Here is a 24,786-nt window from a genome sequence, read left to right as displayed (position 1 = left end):
ATTTTTCAATTAGCGGCCCTTAATAGACCGGCTGTTTGAGCTGGTTTCCCAGTATCGCGGCGTAATTAACGAGAGATCGCGATTTACGCGCGTCTCCGGAGGCCCTCTAAGCGCGCAGGGAATGAATCTGAAGCGCGCGAGCTGTTTCCTGTCCGAGCACCGCCAGCCTTACACGAGTGGTACGACCGTGGAGTGTTGATAGACGAGCAATGACGCGGAGCTTTGAGGACTCTAAAGCAGCAGAGGCTGCGATTATAGATACGAGGCACGCGCGAACGTGTATCCGTGACCGAAAAGTCGTCTTGCCAGGTTGAAAATCCTATTTCTTTCGTTGTGAAAGTCTCGGTGCATCGTTAACTTAAACGATAACCGAGTACACAGGGCGGAGGGTGCACGGTCCATCGGATTTAATGCAATGCCCGTAGATTCGGTATCAGGTGGACGCTGAACCCCAAAACCAGTTTACCTAGTGGCCGGGCCGAGGATATTACGTGACCGCGGCCAAAAACTCCACAATGCAGCGGCGGTTATGCGTGCACGTGCCTGCGCCGGGGGCGCGGTTGTGTGGACGCCGGTGGAATCCTCGTGGACGTTAATCCGTGTACGCACGGGCCATTAATAGTGGCCGGCCGATAAATGGATTGCCGTCGATAGCGTGTAGCGCGAGTACGAGGGGCAAGCGCCGTGGCCAAAGCCGTGGAAACGGCTCCCGCTTGCGAGTTCGCCGTTCTGACGTGCGGCGACGAGCGGCTGTTAACTTGTTTACCCTGGTCGGCCATCGTTATCGTCGAAACAGGGCTTTTTGGCAGTCGGCATCATCGATTCTGGCGGATCGGCGCCAGGTTTCCGAAGAAATTTTACCGACGCGAGCGGTGTATCGCTAGGCTACTTTCCATGGGTGGGATCTTTGGCGAACAGCGTGGTTCTTTGGCACGGTCCGCGACTCGGCCGCGTGCAATCCGGTCCGTGGCTATAAATTATGCATCGAGCAGCTGCGATTCTACATGACGCACGGCCGATATGTGACTCTGCCGCGGGTCCAAGGCGGCTTGCAGCTCGACGCTGGAGATCTGCGAGTAGTGGCGCTCGGTGACTAGTCAGACGCGTGTCACGCGAACCGTGCACTTCCACCGAACCACTGGCCACTTCGTTTCAACTCGGTTTCCCCCGTTTGTCCGCACACGTTCACCCCTCAGCAGCGAATTAACAGCCCCGCGCTCTGTTCTCGCACTCCCATCCCTCAGCACCTTGTTCCTCTCGCCCTGAATTTATTACCGCCGCGAAAGAGGTCTTCTATCGGCATCGTATGTATACATGTACGTATCGCCGCGGAATGGCACGGAAAATCGTGGAAAAAGAGAGGCTCGCGAATGGAAATTGGGGAAGAGAAACCTCCCCCGCACGAAAAAAAGAAAGGAGGACAGACTGGTGAACGTAGATAAAGCGGTGGAGGAGAGCGAGAGAGGGGAGGATGGAAGGACAGGGCGAGAGAGAGAGAGAAGAGAGAAAGGGGGGCAGAGGAAAGAGGCAAAGCTTTGTCCACAGGCGTACTGTTCATTTGCCTCTGACAGAACGGATTAAAGGGATTCGTTCGTTTCGTGGGCACACCGTGACTCCTCTACCCCGCCCTCCTCTGACAACCCCCTTGGACCGCGCCCTTTCTTTCTCCCTCTTTCTCTCGCGTCCCCTACCTGATCCTCGGCATTCAGCTGGCCGGATTGTTTGTGGGCATCGAGTACACCGAATAGAGAGGACTGTACGTGACGAAACGCGAGCAGAGGGGAGCGGGTAAATGGAACGAGCTTTTATACCAACGATACGTGCCCTCCCTCGCTCGATTCTTCTTTCAGCCACCCTCGCCCCACCCAGCGCCGCGATGATTTCGCTCTTCCTTCCGTGCTTTTACTCCAGCCGCCGCGGAAATGTGCGTTCCCAGTATGTCGTCCTCGTTCCGCGCGAGGATTAACCTCGTTAAATCCTGCCCCGATTGGACAACGCGATCGCGTCTCTGTATAAGCTTGAAATCGAATACTATCGGTGATTGCGGGCGCAGCAGCGGCGAGGATCTCGCTACCTGTATAATCACTTTACCGGCAATTGAATTCGAGCCGGCTATCTTTTGGCAACCTTACACTACGTTCGCGCGGCTGATACCTCTGCCGTAGCCTCGACTTAGCGAGACTTAAGATCGATCCAAGAGGCGAGCTTAATAGGCAGCCTTAATTATTACGATATCGCGTTCCATTGGCAATCGAGCCATTCTCCGGGAACACGACGCGTATCGGTATCGACTCGGTTGCCAATAAATGCAATCTTGCTCGCGGGGCGTTCAGCGTTTCCTCGTGGATTGATGGAGACAGCGTTGCTAGAAAGATAATTAACTCTGGCCACACTGCTCCCTCTTCCTTCTGCCGCTTTCACAGCCTCGTCCGTTCCCCGTTCCCCTCGCGCGCGGGCCGCTATCGTTTATATTCAATCGCATTTTATTTTCCCGCTGCATCGATAGTGTAATTATTGGAGCCCGGTGTGTATAGTTCCAGGGGAATATTTCGCATTCCTGCATCCACGTGCGGGGTAGCTTCGCGGCAGGGCTGTGCACTGTCGAGTGATTTTACGCGAATGAATTTCGTTCCTCCCTTGGCGGCTACAGTCGACCTACTTGAAGCTCGTCATCGATCGAGTTAATCGCTAGTCGAGTTAATTGCCGCTGTTTTATCGAAGCAGAAGACTCGGGAGTGCGCTCTCTGCGCAGTTGCATCGGACACAGTGCCTCGAAGTTGGCGATACTTGACGGGATTCTTTGGGGCGTTTAGCCCGGGATACCTTAATCTCCTTTACGTCCCTTTGACAGTGGAATAACTTCAGCTAAAGTGTTCTCGAGGCATCGACGATACCGATCCCAGCGACGCGAGCCTGCCCCCTTCGATACACTCGAGTTCACTCTGAAATATTCTGCCTCGAAACCCCGTGACCCGAGCCCCAGCAACGCGAGCCGCTCCTCGGCGCAGCCGATCTTACTACCCTACTTCCAGCTCGCAGAACCTTCTCGCCTTGGTCAAGATAATTCTAATGTAAGGGGAAAAAGAAGCCGGTTTAACGTCGCCCGGATATTATCACGGCCGGTTCTTGACACTTCCATTTCCTCTTTCCACGTCCACTCGGCGCTCCTTTAATCCCTCTCCGCCGTCTGGGATGGACTTAGGGCGAGAGCTCGATCGCGAGCTTCGAAAAAGACCCGAGGGAAAGAGGCGGGATTGGATCCCGAGGATTTAGCCAACGAGAAGAACAAATGGCCCTGGATACGGGAGAACTCCGAGATATATCGGCTCCGTGAAAGACCAAGTTGTTCACCCCGTTTCCTACAGCCTCTCGTCGCTGCTTAATAGAAGTCTCTCTCTCTCCCACGGAGTTCGAGGAACCTGCGAGAAGTCTGATCCGAGTCTCTCGTTCCCCGCCACGATAAGCGTAATTTTCGCAGGTGACTGTAGCGACGGGAGCAGCCGCGAGGAAGACGAATAGCTCGGAAACTTTGCCTCTTCCCCGGGCTCCTCTATTTTTCCGCGTAAAGTGTTGGCAATTTATCGAAACGCTCCAATTTCCCTCGAATAAACTTGCGCCCGCTGTGGCCCGGGCGATAGGAACTTTGCCGATGGAGCCAACTGCAAATTCTACGGCTCTCTTTCTACCTCTCAACCGCGCTCTGCCTCTTCGTATATTTTTCGGCAGAATTCCCGGCTGCCCGTAGACGGAGCTCGAGGTCGAGATGCTCCTGCCGCCTGGTAGGATGCGCCAAGCTCGAACTTTCGTTTCGAGGGGAACGAATTCATCGGATACGGTTGCATAGTTTGCGCGAAGCGTACCGTGGATCCTGTTTGCAGGATGCTAACTCGTTACAGTGGCTGGCGAAGGCTCGAAGTGTTTGGCCGGTATTCCAGCTCCCTTGAAGAAAACTGTGCTCGCCAATGAAATGGCCCTCGTAAAATGACCCACGATTGCTCGTCCCCATCGTATCGCCGCAGGCGAACAATGATCTTTCCCCACGTGCTGTTGAAAACAGAATATCCCAATAGAAGTCCCGATGTAAACGCAGAGTTTGCGTAAGAAGTTTGAAAGTTTCTGCTGAGACGCCACGACGACAATTTGCCGTTGCAGCACGCTGCAGAGAGACGAGTGTCATTAGGTTGTCGATTTCTAAACGGCAGAGGAAACGATCACGGAGAAAGTTCGGCGCGATGAAAATCATCGCGTTACATAAATCACGAACGGAGCGTCGCGTGCCGGTCGCATTGTTCCTTTGGAGTCGAGATAACGGAAGGATGGCTGGTCGTAAGGTGGACGAGCAACGTTATCTCTCTGTTCCGGCGGAAGGACGGTTCCTCGTGATTCCTCCAGGGAGTGCGTGCATCCGTTGCCTCGATCCAGGCATTTTTCTTGAAACGCGTCCAGCGACGATTCTCTGGAATTACTCGTTGCGACCCGGCTCCCCCTGGCCTCTTTACTTTGCAGATTAAAAGATCCTTGACTTCTTCTTCTTCTTGCTCCGCTGTCGCGAACAAGCGACTTACACCAAAGACAATTTGCCGAAGCTACTGTGCAAAAAATCTTGCACCGTCGTTCCTCGCAGGTACCACTGGAGCTTAACTTTTAAAGTTCCATTTATCTTGCACAGCGATATTAAGTATTCGCGCGTACGCTGCTGTTCAGCGATTTTGACATGCCGCGTCAAGCCACCCCCCATCGATCTGACAGTCAGCGCGAAGCGCGGGTCGAAAGCGACCGCCTTGTTTCAAGCATCGCCCATCCCCTTGTCTCCCGCCTCGCAGCCAGGGGTGGAAATGTCTCGAGCCTCTCCCTCCGCTGCCTCTCGCGTCGCCTCGAACATGCACGAGACATTTTTCTATCGCTCGGGACGCTGAAGGACCCGCGGGAGAACGAGGAGCCGGCAGGACAAAGGCGAAGATGACGGAGGACGACGAGCGGAGGAGGGAGGAACGCCCTCTCGGCCGTTTCTGGCCGCGCGAGACTTTCACGGGACAATGAATTCAGCTTCCTACGTGCCCGAGCAGGCCTCTCTGCAAATAAAATGTCTTGGGAGGCGCTCCCCCGTCGCGGCCCTTCGCCGTGAATTCCTGCGGCGCTTAATTAACGAGGCGCGCGCAATTAGACGAGGAAATCTTGTCTGGCTGCCTGGCTGATTGATCAGCATCGTCGAAACGAAGCAGAAGGCCACCGACACTCGCAGCTCTTTCAATTCGACGTGGAATTTACAAGATTCGTAACAGTTTCTTGCTACTTTCCAATCGAATCATTTAGTCGCACAAGCCCCGCGTCAGTTCTGTACAGTGAGTACTACTTCGCCGCGAATTTCGAAAGGTGTTTTGATTAGAGCGGAATTCGGAGAATAGGCAGGCCACGGTTACGTGCGCGGAGAACGTTCGCGATTCTATGCAAACGAGGCGCGATGCACGTCCCGAATCCGCGTAATTTGCAGCCAGGAGCGGGCGCGCAACCCGAAATTTATCTGAATAGATTAGGACAAGTTGGTTAAGTAGAATCAGACCGGCATAGTCGGACGGCGGGAGTCCGCTGGGAACGGGCGCTGATGCTGTTATTCGAACGCGATGTCGTGCGCGATACGATTCCCGAGCAACACTGCAGACACAAGCTTGTAACGAATTGCCGCGACACGGGGTAACAGCCGATTACAACGATCACCTGTCGTTGTCACTCCCCCGTGGGACACTAACAAAAAAGAGGGAGAAACAGGGAAAAAAGAATAGCGTTCCGCAGTTACAGAACGGTTGTCTTCGGTCATTCGCGTGGAAGGCCTGCGTGATCGCCGGGGCTCCTTTTAACGGCACAAATACGCGACGAGTGCACAAACGATACGGCACCGTGAGAAAAATTGGATCTTCCGGTCGACCAGCCGCGTTGCAGCTACGGCTCGTTACTGGAACGACCGCCGGTATATTTGCGCAGCTATGAATAATCGATAAACGGGCGCAGGAAATGGTAAACAGATGTATGTCCCTTGACCCGCGCTGGGACAAAGGATAGGATCGATCAGATCGCCTGGATTTTTCGGATCGTTTGCATGAATGCTCCATCGGACGTTCCGGCCGTCGCGGTATCGACTGGTGAACCAGGTCGCGTCAGCTCGAGTCCGAGCGAATAGAAGTCCCTCCACTTGGAGTGTTTCGCGGAAAAAATTTGCAACCAGGGTGCTGTTCCGATGCTAAAATCGAAGCCGAGGTAAAGTGACAGTGTAGGGACTGCGGGAAGCAAAGTTGCCGATGGTGTTTCCGCGAAAGTTCCAGGCGAGAAATTGCTTCGACGGTTTTTATCAAGAATGCAGCAGGTCTTTAACCGCCCCGATGAAGTTGGCCGAGCCCTTTTTGTACGACACCGAGCGAAGTTACACACCTTCTTTGCCGTGGATGTAGGTCAGGGAGGACGGTCCAAGGGAGGAACTCGCCCGCATTCGGCCATTAAGGCGTCGAACGTAAAACCGTTTATCACCGGGCACCCCTTTTGCATGCCTAACGACCACGCCGACTTCGATCCCTTTCCCCGCCGCGACGCATAGTGGGAAAAGGCGCGGAGTCTCTGGAAGAAAGTTCCGAGGAAAGAGGCGTTCCTGGATTATCAGCAATCGTAGAATTCGAAGCCCACTTCGCAGAAGTTGAATCCCACCCCCCGCGTCAATACCATTTCTTTCTGCGCGGAGTTTTCGGGGATAGCACTGCCTCCAAGTTCGAGCTCGATCGCCGAACTCAAAGCTCGCATATTTAATCTAAGTCTACCCCGAATCAAGCCGAACTCGTATCTACCCAGGCCACATCCATCGGAACCTTGTAAAATCCCGAGCCCGTGCATCTCCGAAGCTCTCGAGTGCCGCCATATCGATTAGACTCGGAGAGCACTAAACCACGAGGGTATTAGGTGATTGGGTAACAAAACTCCACGACCCTGTGGGCGTGCACAAAGGATCGATTGTACCGGGAAACACGATGACAGCGCTTAATGACGTGAATTTTTCGAAAATTCGATCTGCAATCGAATTCGACGCGCGAGGGGAGAGCGAGGAGGGGTTGGCGAAGGGGCGCGCGGGAGGAGAGATGCGGCGATAGCGTTATTCGCCTTCCACGCAATTTCGCAGCGAGACGCAGCGTTGCGGAAGCTGTCAGCTTCGGGCGGGGGCAATCAAATTTTGTAATAAGCATTCCTTGCCAGTTGCGCGGCGTATTTCGAAAATGCCTGAACCAGCGGCACCGCTTTTAACGGGCGAATTTCGAATTACGATGCTGGGCTGGAATTCTCGGCGCAGCGGGTTTTATGGAGGATCGATTCTCTTTCCTCCCACTGCGAAACGTCGGCTATAACCTCGTTCGCGATCGGGGCGATACAAGGAAAAGCGGCGTGAAAAGAAACTTCCGTGTTTTCAAACTTACATGTTTATTGCCGCGAGAATTTGTTGAGCGGTGAACAGTTTGTTATCGAACTTCAAGCTTCGTCACACCGCACGTGGCTGGCACTTGGTTTGCCTGTCCGGGTCTAACGCTTGGGACCCGATTGTTTACAACTGTCTTCATAAAATAGGGGCCGAGTCGAAAGCTATCTGGACAACAATAAACAGACGGCGTCGCGCCGTCCGATCGGTTTCTTGGAAAGAGTTTCCCTCTCCGTTTTCTCTACCATCTTCAATCAATAGGATATTTAGCATCTTTTGCTTAGACTCACCCCTGCAGGGGTTTGAAGGCTTCGCAAGGCCTCAGCGAAAGCAAAAGATCAGATTTCAGCTGGCAACAGCTGAATCGACCACTGCTCTGTATTAACGCTAATTTCATTATACCATTTAAATTACAGAGTCATTAATTACCTGCACAGTAACGCGATGTAAGTTCTCGTGTTATTAAAGAGAGCACGCTTACGATTCGGCAAAGCCGTCGAATATTCGTGTATTTACCAGAATTCTTTATTGCGCGCAGAATGATCCACGTGAATCTTTATAATCTGTCTTTTCAAGTCATAATTTAATCACGAAGTCTGTCAAGGAGCAGCGGCATCAGTGTCTTCGCGCTATCTTGAGGAATTATTCCAGCAGAGTCTCTTTCCCTCTGGCCCGTCACTCTAATCACAGTGCATCGACAATTTTTCAGGCATTAAGCCTCGGGCAGCGCATTCGAAGCTCGTTTTTGCGCTTTCATCGGGTTTTACCCGCGGCTTTTCGCGATGGTCGAAGTCGTTAAGCCAGCACGCGAGCCTCGCGATCCTCCATTCAACGCGCGCTTCCTCCCTGGCTCGTTAGGTCCTCGAAACAAGCGTGGTCCTTACGACTCCGCCGCGCTCCGAGCGTAAAATATTTTTCCACTGGACATCAAGCAACAGCGAGGCTCGGCGAGGAGCTCCGTAATTTTCATCCTCCCCGTAGCGGGACCGCTTTTAATTCGCCCTTGTCGCGCCAACAGTCGCCAGATGAGAACTTAAAAAGCGGCACGGGCCCTCGCGACCATTTTTCTCTCGTTTAATTTGCCCCCTTACCTTCGCGCCCGGAGTTAAGCGTGCGCTCAGCTCCTCCTCGATGTGTAAACGTTACTTTTGCACGGATGGAAATGGAACTTTCCAAGTTCTTTCTTCTCCTTGGTCTGTTGTTCATTAATTGCGGCGTTCTTCTACTGAAACGGGTAAATACACGCTGTCAGGGAAAACTGTGAAGTGGAGGTAACTGATGTCTTTGACGGTTTCACTCTTGCCCGTTCAGGTTTGATAAGAACACGGAGCTGTTGACCGAAAAGGAGACGCTTAGTCGCGGTATCACGGCCTCCATAGATAGATCCACAGTTAATTAACGTCCGTAAATTCGTGCTAATTGCAACGGCGCATTTGCATAGGCAGGTCTCCGCTCGATGCGCGCCAATACGAGTCGAGAGTGCTCTCGGTTCATTATGCCTTGGGATTATTGAGGTCCTGTTGGAATCAGCGACGAACACTCGCCCTGTCAAGAGGATGTTTCTAGGCATCTTACTGTAATTAATTTAATCACTTCAGTAGCATGCCGAAACCAAGTGTCATCTTTTCGACGTAAAGAGTAAACACGTCCCGCTGCGGTTCGCGTCTCCCAGCAGAGAGAAACGAAAGGCGTCCTCGATCAGCCGCCATCGAGCGCCGTTGAAATATAGAAATCTGCCGGGGCGTCGCGAATTAATAACTCCACCGCTGATTACTTTTAATTAACGGGAGCCATCGGAATCGAGAGCGCCTGAAATTGCCGAGGACTAATTGCAGCGAACGTTACCGCCACGGAATACCAGCTTGCCAGCTGCTAGACATTTCGAGCGCTATCTGATCCGTGTACCAACTACAAACGAGTATGTTCGTTACAAGGTAATCGATAGCGCTGTGAAACGGTATTCTTCCACGAGCCGCGCGAACCACGCTCCACCGCAGTGCGATGCAATTTCACGTGTACACTTTTCGCTCCTCTCGCTATTACATACGACTCGATAATTACGTACTTCGTTAACCTTGGCCAGTAGACGAAAGCTTGAAGCAGTTGACTCGGAAGAATTCCGCCCAGCCCAAATTGCCTGTTAAGTGGCAGCTACTGTAAGCACCCCTGGCATGTGGAACATTTCAATGAAAGAAGCAAAAGGGTCTGGACATCTCGAGCCTCTCAGGGAAGTGATCGTTCCAAGGGGTTACTCCCGGTATTAGTCAGACAACGGGAGGTAGTTGAGGGCGTTGGTGCGGACCAAATGGCTTTTCGGCCGTTCCTCTCATTATTGTCCGGCGTGACCGCGACGAAAGGGGGCCGCAGCCCCTGGATAAAGTAGCCTGTGTGAAAAAGGGAGAAAAACGGAGACGCGGGGGGGGGGGGCGGCGGTGCAATTGCGCCCCGTAGCGTCGTTTTCTGTCGCGCGGCTTCGCCTTTATTGCCTCCGATAAATGTGTTTCCACGGCTGAGGCGACTCGTTTCCCCTTTGTCCCGTTGTAACGCAGCCTGAAGCTGACCCGAGCGGATCCGGAAATCGTCGTGGAATCGAAACCGGATTCCGTGGCACGCTGGGCCACGTCCTGCCAGAAGAATACCGCCGGCAGGATAGACGTCTCCCCTTTACGGCTCTTAGTTTCCACGCCCGCTCGCCGAATCCTCCCCTGCGTCGAAGGTGAACGAGTCGGGCTGGCGGAAATTGCTGGTGAACACCGGGAACACGACTGTAATTGCTGGGCTCTGCAGCCTAACGACAATGGTCGCGATGCAGCGTATCGAGCTGCGCTGTCAAAGCTCTCGCGAAGGGAAGCTTGCCTTTTCCCGCAATTTTCCAGGCATCAATCGTTACTGCTCGCGTTAAAAACACGGCGTTAAAAGGTATCGTCGCGCAGTGTGGCATATTTAATTAAAGGGATTTCAGATGCGACGGGTCGCTTTGAGGCGCAGATGTAAAATCCAGCTCCGCTGGTTACGCGCAAGCCACGCTGACCCAGAAACATCAGATATTCCCGCTTGCTTTCCGCCCTTTCTCTTCTTTTCATTTCCCTCCCCGTCTTATCCCCCCCCCCCCCGCCATCGACGGTCGTTTCCCGGCTGAGAACTCGCAAACTTTCATCCCCTGGGCCCGCGCGCAACTCATGCATTTATTCAGCCTAATTACGACCCGCCGACCGATCAGGAATTCTTCATTCCCGCCGCGAAAAGAGAATCTGATTCGCTCTTCTCCCCGGTTAGCCCCGAATGGAACGTCGACTCCGAAAGCCGACCGTCTCGCTCCGTCGACGCTCAAAAGGAATACGCGATACACCTCGTAATTTCCTCAGCGCCGTTTCGTTCCACCGAATTGTATTTTACGCGACCGTCACGTGTTTCCCGAGGACGGATTACGTCCCCGCGCTTCCGCCCTGATCGCCTGATTAAAGGACAGACTTAGCCGCGCTCAGAACACAGCTTTTCGGAAGTCACTCTCAATTGTAGTTTGATGGAGGCAACGTCTTGGTTCCTCTTCCTACAGAGGGAATATTAATAGGTTGCTTTGGCGTGTGTCTGAATAATAGCTAGCGCAACGAGGATGATTGCTATGAAATTTTTAAATGGTAATCCATTAAGACTTCCATTCCACGGATTTCTATTCGTTCCCAAAGGTACTCGACGGAATCACAGTAGAAATGTCTGCCCGCGGAAATCTCGCCTCTTCCCTCTATATCTTCGTCTTCTCGACGGAAGAAAGTATCGAGCACTGGAACCGCTCCCACGACAAATGAAATTTTTCCTTGGCTGCTCGCATTAATCGCCCACTTCAGACTTCGCGAGCGTTCGCTCCACGCTGAGAGGAGAAACAGAAGTCGAAGGATGTTATCCATGGAAGTTCTCTTCGGTTCTCCATTTACCGAGAAGACTCGCCCGATATTGTCCCGCCTCAATCAATTTCTAAATCCCCTCCTGCGTCTAAATCAGATTTCTCTGCCGCGCGAGCGCCATTTAAACATCCTCTGAATAGCTTAATAAGGGTGGCCCTATCGTTAGCGATTAATTACAGCGTAATCTCTCCCCGGGGAAACCCATTCCGAGGAAAAGTTTGCGCAGGAAGTCGCCTCGTTTCCTCCTACGAAGCCGCGTAATGCCCGGCGTAATCGCGAAAAGAAATGCATCGCGAGGAGTCCTGTTCAGGGTGCGCCCCTGGGGGCGCGACGTTCCCATGCAGATTTCGGGAAAGTTGCACGGAGCGTCGTGGAAAGTTTTGCGGGACGGTAATTACCGAAGGGACGACCAATCAGGGATCCACCTGATCGCAGGAGGGAAATTCGATTGGTTTGTTCGCGGCTCGGTTGGACGAGTTGCCAGCGGTCGACGGGGGTTACCGAATCGACCGAGTCCGCCGCGAAAGAAAGTTCGTAACGTGAAAACTTGCGACTGAAATATCGCTGATTGCCCACGAGGTAAATCTCCCCGTTGAATAATGGCTGGAGGACCGAGGTGGATCTTATTAAGCCATTTAATCGGATGGAACAAACCTCGCGTTCACTGAGGCCGAATGGAAAGTTCGCTGGCCGGTGTCTCGCGGCGTGAAATAATTTCCTGGGGGCAATCGAAATATCGTCGGACTTGCTGGCGTCGGCGTCGACCATTCGGCGATGTTTTACGTTCGAATACACGTTGAATTAAATGCGAATTAATACAGATTTTTCGAGGGCCACGTAAACTGTACACTCTCGTCACCAGAGCAATTTACGGTTCGTGCGTTTTTTTTTTCGTTTCCTCTTTTGATTGCATCAAACGCTTGAAGCGAAGGGCGTGAAGGGGATTGTGGTTGTCGGGGGTTAATTATCGCCCGTGTGAACCGTAGGTATAGCCGGCCACGTCGAAGCCAACAAAACGTTATCGCCGTTATTAATTCGAGGCGCGGCGCGCAAATGAATTGGCGGGACAATACGATTCCGTTACCCCGCGCGATATCGGGGGTAAGCGGGCGCAGGCTGCAGGATACGCGTGTCCCCTCGTAAATTCAGCGCCGCGACCCAGATTCGGAATAACGTCGGCGCGGATAACCCAGTTAACCGGGGAATACCGGCGCGGGTCGCTATCGGGGCTCGCTTTCACGAGCGGCCCAACTTTCTGGCGGTATTGCGATCGCCGTTAACGTTAACGAAGCAACACGCTACCCTTCAACGTCGCTCCAGGGATGGGAGGAAACAGGCGTTGCCTCGCAAACATTGATTAAGAACGGCTCGAAGCGCGGCGGGACCGATGGAATCGCGCTCGATATGATATCCAGGATGATATTCGAATTACCGACGTTCCCTCGGGCTGCTTCTGGCGCGTCCCGTAGCATTTCCATTCCAATTACGACTATTAAAATGTAAAATCAGAATACAATCCCCTTGGAACATCCCGCTGGAATGAATATTAATGGGATACTGATAGAAATCAACTAGCGCTAAAGGGTTAACAGCCAGCTCGTCGCGCTCGAGTCCGAAATTCCGGCAGAAGCTCGCCGGGACGAATTCGATGAGATCGCAATCACGGCGACAAATCGATGAGCGCGGCAGGCACCGGCGGCTGTAAAATTGAAATTCTTCAATTACCAGGCCGCTCGACGAATTAAACAGGCCGTTGGCCATGTTATCTCCCACGTCCCGTTAGCTGCTTCGTTCCCGGCCGCTGAATTATTTATCACCGCGTCTTCGTAATGCGAAATTAGATGTGTCCCCGTTTATTATTCCCTTTGGCGCGTACCAATCAGCGAGAAATTTCGCGCGACCGGAATTCCATCCGGGAGTCCCAGAGACACGAGGATGGCCGTCTCTGTGAATAACTGAAACTCCCTCCCCGGGGATACACTCGGAATTCGATTAGCCGACTAACTAGACCAGCGATCGCACAAAATTTCTGTTTCACGCGGACACAGAGAGAGTCCCGGAAGCTAATTCTTCGATGGCGGTTCGTTGATCTTTGAAGATCTCCGTGCTCTTTCAAAATCCTTCACTGAATTCCGCGTTGAATGGAATAGAACGGTCAGAGAGGAGTTCTTTTTTTTTTAATATACTCGAGCCGAATTCCGCGAAATTTACGTTGTTCGAGCGAGTTCTCGATCAACTATCGTTTAGCTTTAAAGTAAGGGTCCTAGAAACCAGAGAATGATAGCAGAGGCTGATCAAAAAGGACACGGTGCAATCCCCCAGCGTTTCACGGTCCCCTGGGCGGAAAAGCGTATCCTCCGCTGGAATGTCGGCAATTAAAGCGGCAATAACGAGGCGATAACGAAGTTGCTTTATGCAAACGATCCCTGCGATAGGATGCTTTACGGCCGCTTGTTTCCTGCGCGAGTTTCGAAGAAAAAGGACGAGTAATCCGTTATCGGGCGAGGACTTTAGCTGGATCCCTCCCGAAGATCCTGCTGCTTCTTGAAAAGCGAGACCGTCGAACCAGGTCGGGATAGAGTGCACGAGATTTCCTCGTATTTCGCTAAGAGAATACGGACGGTGGTTCTCGGCTCGAGAAGGATTTACTTTAACTCAGCCCTCAAAGAATCCTTTTACTGCTTCCGCGAGTTTCTCGATAAATAGGTCATTTTGTCATTGAAAGGGCTGAACGTCTTTGCTCGGGGAGTTTCGTTGGCTGCGCTCGGATATTTGATTGCTGATCAAGTAAAGAACGAAACACATCAAAGGGTACAGGGGAGAAGGAAATATCTGCAACAACGAAAAAAGAAAAACGAAGGCAGAAAATAATTTCCCAAGCTTCAAAGATGTATCTATAGAAGCTCAGCCTAAATGGCAGCAGGATTTCGCGTGGCACAGAGGAGTCAAAGTCACCATGCCGATCGTTGGAATCGACATTACCCCCAAAGAGTCATTCGGTTTCGGGCGATCGGGCTTGAACGGACGTTTCGAGGCCGTTTAAGATTAACCGTTCGGTTGTTCGCGCTTCAATCCGGCTGCAGAGTCGCGATAATGATTGGCGGCCGCGGCTTTGAAAGCCAATCGGCGGGCAACGACGCGGAAACACGGCAAACGGCGATCGAAGAACGCGAGGAGAGCATCGAAGCTCGAGGCTCGTGGCCACGCGATTCGCGAGCGCACGATCGACGCGACGGTCTCGCCTGAAAGGAATCGGCGTTCCTCGCCGATTTTTAGGTCGCCAGGGGGATTCTTGTCGGACGGCTAATCTCGATATCGCCCGCTGTAGAATCGAGCGTGCAAGGAGACGCAATAACAATGAAGCCCCTCGAACGATTACGAGGTAGCAGGGGTGCACACCGTTATCACTTCCGGGCGATCGCGTACGCTATCGGGACACCACGATCGCTGATCGAGCTTCAAATAAAGTGGAAGCCTCGACGACGAGAACGTGATCGTCGCGCTGCTGGCTTCTGCCGACTCAATCGTCCAATGATACCTGCCGCGATCACGCAAAGCCTCGCCGAACCAGGTGAAACGATCTAACAATAAGCGGCGTTAATTTAAAGTCTGCGACGTTCGAATTCGAGTTTCGCACTTGCGAAGCGTGTGGAACGATAGGAGTACTGTCTGAAGGCTTCGGGGGAATCCCAACCCTCTGTACCTCGCCCCCGAATTCATTGGTCATCGTTTAGAAAGCGGTGCGAGTGATTTTCCTGCGGATTTGGATTTATAGATTCCTCGTAGCCACCCTTGAGGGTCGTTTAGAGGGAGCGCAGAATCAGGGGCGAGTAAAACTGCAGGGCAGTCGGGTGTCCAGGATCGTAGGGGGAATAAACCAGTCGCGGACGGAATTACGTCCTCTCCTCTTTTCGTGCCGCAGGCCCTTTTCTCATCGCGCCTCGAATGGCCGTTCCACGAGGATAATCCGTGGTACCATTAACTAGGACATTCGCGGCACGCGTATCCATTACCACGTACACAGAACCGACTGCACGGACTGTAACAATGGACTCGGGACTCGCGCCAGACGGTGCGCACGACAAACACGAGTGGCATTGGAATGCACGGTCGGTTCGCCGAGTCGAATTTTTATCCCACCGCGAAATCAGATCTTCGATATTTCGATCGATCGGCAAATATTTGAGTCGACGGCAGTATTGACTAGCAGTGAAGGATTGGAATTGTTTCGTCGATTTCCGCGGTAGTAGCGGCGGGATTCCGGGTGGCAGAATATATGTTTTGCGGAATGTATTCGCGATATTTACACAAGGGTAGCATGTTTTGTCCGCTATTAATTCCCCTGTTGACTGCACGCCCCTGCGTTTCTGTTATAATGGACTGAACGCACCTCTGTGCCCTTCTACGTTCTTGCACTTTTCGTGCAGTTTCTAGACGAGCTTGGAATCGACGAAGCAACAGAGTTTAGATAATTGTGTGGCTCCTCTCCCATTGAAGCAGCTATCAGCCCCAAGTTTGTCGTCAGTCGCTGACGCCCCAGTCAATCGGAATAAACGATTCCCTCCCCGTATCCAAGTACCAATACCGCGACTGAATTTTTCAGACTGTTAGCCGTAGAGTTTATCCCTCGGCTGCACAGCGTATCACCGTTGCACCCAGGCTTATAAGCGACCCCAATATTCGGGACAACTGTAGTTCGTGTATCCATTACCGCGTACACGACCATTCGCGTACAGTTCAGCGATGTAATTACAGACGCAGCAGGTTGCATCGTGGCCCGGTGCACACGCCCGGAAGAAGAACATTCTCGTTTAACCCAAACCAGATACTTGGCAGCGATAGCTCTATTATCTTGAAATTTTCAAGAAAGATCACCGGAACGCAATTCGTATTGGGCATACCTCAGATAGATTTCGAAGATTACGCCAAATATAAGTCGAGGACGAGAATGCGTATTATCAAATAAATCAGAAAAAAATAGAAGATAATAATAATAATAATTACGGTATAAAAAATTAGGCAAACCTCGGGTAGATTTCGATGGACCAACAGCCTATAAACAGGTGCTATCACAGATCGTGCTATCATAATTCCTGTTCAATCGGAAATCCTCTGAACGGGAACACCCTAAAAGCACAGTGGCTCCCGCAACAATTTCGACCAAAATGGTTGCCAATATAAATCTTGCGTTGCTCGTTAATTTCTGCAGACATCAGGCTATGTCCATCGACAAACAGCGGGCATTCTCCATTCACCCCGCGATCCAATTACGGTCGGCGATCGCGTGAGGCTCGCACGATCGTTCCAGCCAGTTTCTGCAGCTGCAGCCAGTTGGATCACGCGCCCTCGTCAGAAATAAACTCCCCAATTTCCGGCTTGCGCTAGCAGCAGCCAGCTTCGCCCCCAATCGCGCTGCACGCGGCCGCCGGTCGTTATCACGCGCGCGCGCGCCGCATCGATGCACTTTGGAGACCGCGTTAGATATTACCCGTGGATTTTATTATCGGCCCGCGGTGGCCTGCGCTGGGAATTGGATAAGACGAAAGGCGGCTCGTAAGCGATACAAAAATACGAGGGGAACGTGAGACACCGTGGCCAAAGCCGGGAATGTTCCGTGTAACGATCACAGGTCACGTAGCCGCCCGGTAGGTAAGCAATCGATTACCACAGGGAATAAAAGTAATTGCTTTATAGTTCCCGAGCTGGCTCCACCGATGGCCGATCGCTCTCCCCACGCGCATCCTCGTGGCTCAGTGTTGGGCGCCTTCTGCAACCGCGACGCGACTCCCACGGCCACGATGAGGCTGTTCCTGGGTCATTTAATTGAACCTTTCTTGGGGAACACCTCGTCGATTATTTTTAATTTCGCAGCTTCCATTGGGCGATCTTCCAAGGGAATAGGAAAGCTTTCGGGGAACTCCGCTTCGACGTCCTAGCAACCAGCGATCGTAAATAGAATAACTGCATTACACAGTGCAAACTTTATGCCCCGCTAAGTCGAAGCCGCTCAGGACAGTAGAGAAAGTCTCCAATTCAGACTTAACCCGCCGCGTCTTTTCCACCCCTTTTTAATTAAGCCTGCGATTCGTCCAATTCCCGTAACCACGACACAATCCAAGACCTCTTGGTTCTTTTTCATTTCCTTGCAAGAGAAGAACGTCCCCTAAGACCGCTGCTTCGTGGAAGGAAATTAACTTCCCGCGCAACAGCCACGTCGCAAACGAAAGACCAAGAAGCAAGAGTACCACGACGACCGGCCCTCGACTCGATCGAAGGCGAGTCACTTGTTTCCAGCGGAATCAGATTCATCGACTGCTGAAGTAATTCGAGCCGCGTCCAGCGAGACCGTGGATTTTTACGCGGCTCTTCCTAAAAAGGATACACGCGGCCGTTGCCGCTCGAAAAGGTCTTAGCCGAGGGAACGATTTATTATTCGCCACCCGACCTCGATTCCAACGGCGCTTTTCACCCGGCCTTTTTACCCCCCTTCGCCTTTCCCGTTTTATACCCGATGGCCGTCTCCGTGTCTCGTCGTTTTTCCCTGCCGGAGCGCGATCGGGAATTTTTCAGGCAAACTTTCTCGTCGCGGGGACTCGATTTAACGCGCCTTCGATCGACTCGTTGGCCGCGCCGCAGCCGCATAATAGAATGAGGGGGTAATTTGTTCACGGGCTGATGGATTCGATCGACGTCGCGGCAGCTCGCTTGTGCTCCTCTGTTTAAGTTTCCGCGGTGTTAGTTTGCTGCCGGGCAGTCGGGCTCGGCGATCTTATCCTGAAAAAGGGTGCCGCTAGCTGCCGATGTCTCGGAGAAACGGCCGAAATCTATTTGCACGCGTGATTCCTTCGCTATCGAAATATTGTTATAGGGAGAGACAAGGAAGAGGCTGCTTGTTTCCGCAGACGCGTTATCGAAGGTGTCGTGAAATCGCGAGTTTGGAGCGTCGCTGAGGAACAGTTTATTACGTTCGTCGAGTGACTCGCGAGATTTCCGCCACTTTCGCGGAAGAGTTTCCCGGCGAACGGTCCCCCGTCGACTTTCCTCGGACCGCTGAAAAATAAACGGAGGAAGCTTAAACGGGGCCGAGTGGCTGGTCGGATCAACAGTAATTTAGAAATTTAATTCAAAAGTTTTGCGGGATCCCGCGCTGCCGGGAATTGAAATCCTCAGCATTGTCTCGCGGACGCCCATTATGGCTTGGAAGGACGTGAGGAAACTCGAGGAAAAATGAGTATCCTTGGATGCTTCGAATTAATCGAACCGCCTGCCTTTAGTCTATCAATTCCGCATCTGTGAGGTTGATAAGAAATAACGTTCCTTTAAATTGTCTGGCACCCGCGCACCTCCACCCCGCCAAGTGTTCCTCGAAGGAGGCAGAGGTAAACGGCGTGGGTGGCCAGAAAATGAATTCGACGGACCTAACGAGCTTTCGAGCACGCGACGATGCAATTTGACGCGTCGCGACAGCCGTTCCTTCTCTCAAGGAGCGGCGAAACCTGTGTTCAGCCTGGTACACGGTCATCGGATTAGTTCATACGTGTCGATGCGCTTAATTCGGGCGACCGAAACGACGTCTGGCCACCAAGCTTTTCAATTTCAATCCTGGCCACGTCTTTCCCGCGCGCAGACAGCGACCTGTCCTTTCCAATTACAAGCTAGTTCGCGCTTCGTGGCTGCAGCCGTGATCAGACAGAGACCCGACATGCCGAGGCGACGGCGAATCCGCCTGGAATTTATGGACCGATCCGTCCTCGGCGCCCACCACTCGATTCCAGCCTCGTTTCTGGGGCACGGGGGTAGTTTGGTGGGTCTGTGCTCTCGACGACGTGATTGCGTTGCGTGCAGGGCGTTTTTAAGGGGATACGACGAATCCGGGAATCTTGATACTTCGGGGCAGAAGGAACGGAGCAAGGAAACTCGAAGCTGAGTGAATGGACTTTGGCGAGGAACTCGAGCACCCTACAGAAATTATTAACCGCGTCCTCCATCAGAACACGGGTCAATATAATATTTAGATTTACTTTCGCTACCCTTGGCAACCGTTAAAATATTAATCACCGAGCAGTAAATATTTCCTCTGCCGATTTTCTGAAATCACCACCAACCCCCCGATCGTCGCAGAATTCGCGTTTAAACTGGTGCCTTTCTAATATTTTTCGTTGCTGTTATTCGTGACTTTTTTCCCTCGATCAACCTCGTCCGTTGGAATTTCGTAGCCACCTCTGTTTCTCCCCGGCTGGATTTCCATTTTAAATCGAAGCGTTTCTCCGGAGCTGGTGCGGCGAATCGAGTTTTGAGCGGGTTATCGGATACGCGCGAGCATTCGCTCGATGGGAATGCCGTATTTCGAATGACGCGACCGGAATCGAAACGATCGAGATTGCAGAGGGCACTGCGAAATTCCGGGGGTGTCGCGTTCTTCCCTTGCACCACCGAGTTTCGTTAAGCGCGCGGCGCCGCTCGACGGTACTGGGAATAGCGGCGGATCTGCATGGGAATGGAGGAACAACGGACGGTTTTGTGGTGATAGAATTACGTGAACGCAGTGAAAAGTTTCGCAATGAACGAAAGAGTAAATCGCCCCGCCGGCTAATGCAATTTCTCGCAGGCTCGAAGTTTGGTCGTTGGCGTGTCCCAGACTTACGATTCCGCGAAACTTTTCTGCTGGAGATTCAGTTTCCCCGGGACGTAAATAACGTTACTTGGCTCTCTCGATGCCGGGACCTCGAGCAGTGAACCTGTGGAGTGTGTGGGACGCGTGCAGCGATACAGTGGGTGGTTTATTACTAGGGTGGACTCAGGAGGAAGTAACAGGTCTCTTCTTCTCAGCCCCTCTCGCAGAACATCGACCGACATCGTCCACTGATAACCTCCCACAAATTTTCTTATGTACTTCACGCGAACGATCAATCACGATCCCGAACACTTCTACAGCGGCGTTGTTCTTTATGTTTCAGGTCAATCCACGCCAAAACGCCACATCGTATACCCCACATTGTGAGTAGACCCTTTTTAGTCGCACCTTTTAATTAACTCGCGTTCGTCTGTCCACCGCGTCACCGGTTTCCTCGAGAATTCATTGACAGCAGAAACAGAAGAGGTTTCCATCTACCGTGGCGGCCCAACTCCACCCGAGTAATTTTTAATCTCCATCCTGCTTAATCCCACTTCGTACGAGAACGAACGTCAAAGGACGATCTCCCTCCGCCAGGTGGGATATCGATCTTCCGCGACGCGATATTAATCTAATCTCGTTTGACTAAGGCGGAACAAAAGGGGTGATATCGGCCAGTCGCGAAAAGGGACGCGGGTGAAAATTATATTAGATCCCTCGCCGCGCTTTTTAATTCCAGGCTTCCGCCGGGAGATTTCGGATAATGGGGATTTATTCGGAGTTGGCTTTGAAATTAACCGCGGCGAAAGTTCCCCGGCTCGGAACGAGCGCGAACTATGGACACAGTCCGCTGTAATTCTCGTTCGAGAAAGCTTGCTATTCAATGGAGATTGATTGTCAAAAGAATCGAATGGTTCTTGGCGCTCGGTCCACAAAAGCGCGGGATTAATTAAATCGCGCCGGGTAAAATCGTAGATCAAGGCCGCGCCCTCCGGGAAAGACAAATGAGGCAACAGAGTCATTCTCGCGGGATGGAGGATGAATCATGCCGCGGACAGGTGTCCCAGCGATGTCGATAAATCCCCATTAATTGCATCGGTAATCCCGCGGTCGCTGAAGGACGGGAATGAACCAAAAACGTCAGACAGCAGCATCTGTGCGGCACGACAAATCCAGGGGCAAGAAAACTGGCTTAATCCTCTTACGTCCGTCGCACTGCCACGGAAAAATGGCGTTCTTCGGCTGACCTTAAACCCGACAGGAACAGGAGAGGACTTGACCCTCGACGAGCAAATTACGACCTGATGCACGCTCCTTTTCGCGACAGAAATCCAGAAAAACCATTAGAAATTTAGACTGTTGCCCTTCTTATAGATACTTAGCAATGGAAGATAATTGGAGACCTCTTAGAAGATGGTTAAAGAGAAATAAGGTATCTGAACCATGTTTCCTTTCGTTTCCTTAAATTCGAGGTAGGGTAAACTGGCCCAAATCGTACCCATTAAGTATAAATGCTTATAACACGAAAAATAACGAGGAAAATGAATTCGCGATTTTATTTAAAGTGAAAAAACACCGTCGAAATTGAAGTACAAGAAAAGAATTATTTTTTAGTTTATAGTGCATTTTAATTTAGTTCTTAGTGCATTTTTAATAAAATCGTTTAATATAGAATTTTGTTTATATATATTTTTTATTTTCTAGTTTTAGTGTTTGTGGATTTACATTTTACAGTTCATGCTTCTTTACAAATATCTTTTATTGCTGTATACCTACTGTTTAACAGTTCGCTTAAACGCTATAGTGCTAAAGTCACTAAAATATAATTCTTTTCTGGTACGAGACGGATCATTTCTCGATAAATTATGTATTTTCGTAAAGAACGCGTGTGGCTGATATCAACTCGTTTGAATCTGTGGTTATGGGTTATACTTATTGATGACTGGATAATTTTTTCACCCCCTCGGGGTTAATTTGTTTTTCAAATATTGTTTCGTCATCCAAACTACGCACGCCTGCAAAGTTTCAAGACAATTGGGTAGTTTGAAGTGGATCAAATTTGAGTTGCCAGATTTGAACCATACATACATCAAACATACAAATAACCAATCAGAGAATCGAAGCTGAATAACATCGTTTAAAAACGATTTATTTGTAACGTGGAAAAACTATGATTTAGGATTAATGTCTCTAAATCGTACCATACTTATCCCAACGATTATAATGATTATTATTACTTAATATTATAGGGCACTGATCGTTGGTTCAAAAAGACGAAATAAATTTGAGAATAGACATAGCTTCGCAAAGAAATCTGTTTCACTGATTCTCATAATTAATAATTCTAATTGAGAAGTACCCAACACAATTACCTTTTTTCATATTTTTTTCATAGAATGACCGCATAGTTACTTGTCCTATAAATGCCGTATGGTTAAGTGGTACGAATTAGGCAAGTTTACCTTATAAAATTTTTTTCTCGAGTGGTCGCCGAGAAAAGTCGGCTGGATTCCTCGGAAGCGGAAGCCGAGATCGCAGCCAAGGGTACATAGCGCAACATGCTTTCTCGAGTAATTAATGCCAGGACAGTAGCCGTTCGGAATTAGCTGCGACCTCGGGAGCAGAAGCCAGGGGACGTCTTCTTCGAGATTAGAGGACGTGGGTCGAAATCCAAACGGAGCCCGTCTGTTCGACGTCGTCGTTTCTCTTCACTGCCGTACGTTTCGCCGTTACTCGCTGCCCCCCCCCCGTATCGATTCCAGGAGCAAAAGCGAGCGGGGTGTTTCGGGTGCGCGTCGTTACGTAATTACGAGTCGCCCGGGCGGCTTATAATTATGTCTTGTTTCCCGGAAGCCGATGTTGTAAGAAGATAATTGCCTGGCGAGTCGGCGGTGCTCCTTCGTGTCGGATCGCCTGTTTAAGGCGAACTTCGCAGCAGGCTTTCTGGGGGGATGAACGTCACAAAGGCCGCCGATGATAACTCGAACGTGGAAGGGTATATTGGCGCGGAGCAGCGTTCGCGCGGGGTTGATTCTCGGAGCTGTTTAATTCTAGCCTGACACTGGTTAATTGCCGCTCTCGCTGCCGCGAAATTTCCTTCGAAATTGGGGACGAAGTTTGATGAAGATGAAGTTCGAGGGACTTGAGCTCCGCCTTGGTTCTCTATACTTTACGAAACTCTTGGGTTCCTCCTGCTTTCGTACGAATGAAAGCTTGGAGAACTTGATCGAGAGCCCTTGAATGCGAGAGAGCGTCTAGAAAAAGTCTGTAATTGAGATATAGAGACTATTGCCATTTTGCTAGAAAGTGTCCTTATCGTCGCGACGCTTGTACGGAGATAAGGACACTTTTGTCGCAGGGGAACAGCAAGTGAACAACGGTCTCAGAGTTCCCCTCGTTATGGCATTCTTCGTGGAAGACAATCCTTAAAGTAGGTATAACGTTTTCGTGAGTAAGAGGCACCTAGCAAGCAAATACCTGCATTGCTACAATAAAGCGAGAGGGGGTTGCAGTGTCTTTCGTTCTCCGCAGGAGGTAAATTTCCTTCTTCAACGAAAGAGGTCCCCAGCGAAGCGTTCTTGGCTAGGAGATTCGCTGTTTCCACGACGAAAGTATTCACGAGAATTTCAATTCTGGAATTTACTCCGCGCGTCGAACTCGCTTCGTTTTCATTATGAGATCTCTGGAGCGCGTAACACGTGCCCTTTGCAATCTCTATTGCGTTTTCATAGCTCAGGAATCACGCCTGAACTTTTCAAAGCGTATTCGACTTCGCCCTTTCTTCCTCGTCAAGCTGCAACCGTGCCGGCACAATGGCCTCGACTTTCTCTCCCAAAACGCGGACAGACTCGAAAATCGTTGGCAGTTTCACAGATCGTTCCTGCTCGTAGCAGCGGACAGCCTAAATCTTATCAGCAGCCAGCAGTCCAGGGGCCCTGAAATCGAAATTGAAAACGCGCGCGTGGAATAGGTTGCCAGAGGGTCTCGCGAATGCGACGTCGCTCGTATGGGACGAAGCCATTTCGAGGGGGTGGGATTTCCTGCGAGAAAATCGTGCGATTGAATTAGAATCAGGGATATACGAGAGTGGCTCGACTAGTAGAAAATGGGAGGGTAGAGGGGCGGCTGTGGAAACCAGTGGGAAATGCGGGAAAAGTGCTCTTTGGAAATCACCCGCGAGCCCTCGCGACGGCGCGCATTAATAACGGATATGTTTTAATCTCGGCGGGCGTGTATCGAGGTGAAAACAGCGGAGTGCAATCTAATCTGCGGCCTCTCGGATTGGATAAGTTCCAGTAGATATTTCGGTAGTGAATTCGATGATTTAATAGAGAGGTGGATCGTTTAAAGTGTATGGAGAGTAACAGGGTAGACCGGGGCGAATTGAATCGCTTTGTGTTTGACGGTAAAAAAATAATAACCAGACATTAAAAAACTAATTTTATATTATATATTCGTGACCAGTACACCTTTGGCTAGAATTTTAATATATAAAAATTGAAATTAAATATAAAAATCTTTCATTTGTAAACAAAAAACGAAATAGTGAGAAATATCCGATTCGCCCCAAGTTTTGGAGCGAATCGGATAACCCAGAAATCTCTGAAGAAACTGAAATTTTCATAACAAAATCTTTACTCTTCTCAGAGAATCTTCTGAAAGTGGACGAATTAATTTCTCACCACAGTAAATACAATGGCATCTTCTTAAGACCATTAATTTTTTTTTCTTTCGTCATTTCTTTAGATTTAATTTTTATCACAGCTTCCTTTATTTTTTTGGGAGACACCATGATCTCTGATTGCTTATTTTTATGTACG

The 24,786-nt window shown here is 50.8% G+C and overlaps 1 protein-coding gene across 2 annotated transcripts in view; it reads left to right on the top strand.

Annotated features, from left to right (window-relative positions):
• Nucleotides 1-24,786, top strand: part of LOC143372090 (RNA binding protein fox-1 homolog 2) — a 228,523-nt gene that overhangs the window by 57,397 nt on the left and 146,340 nt on the right. For both annotated transcript variants that reach the window (XR_013086208.1, XR_013086207.1), the window contains one exon: nucleotides 20,310-20,349. The gene's annotated coding sequence lies outside the window, so the exon portion shown is untranslated. The remainder of the gene's footprint in view (nucleotides 1-20,309; nucleotides 20,350-24,786) is intronic.

Source organism: Andrena cerasifolii, chromosome 8, assembly GCF_050908995.1.
Source record: "Andrena cerasifolii isolate SP2316 chromosome 8, iyAndCera1_principal, whole genome shotgun sequence".
NCBI lineage: Eukaryota > Metazoa > Arthropoda > Insecta > Hymenoptera > Andrenidae > Andrena > Andrena cerasifolii.
This window is presented reverse-complemented; position numbering and strand designations above follow the sequence as displayed.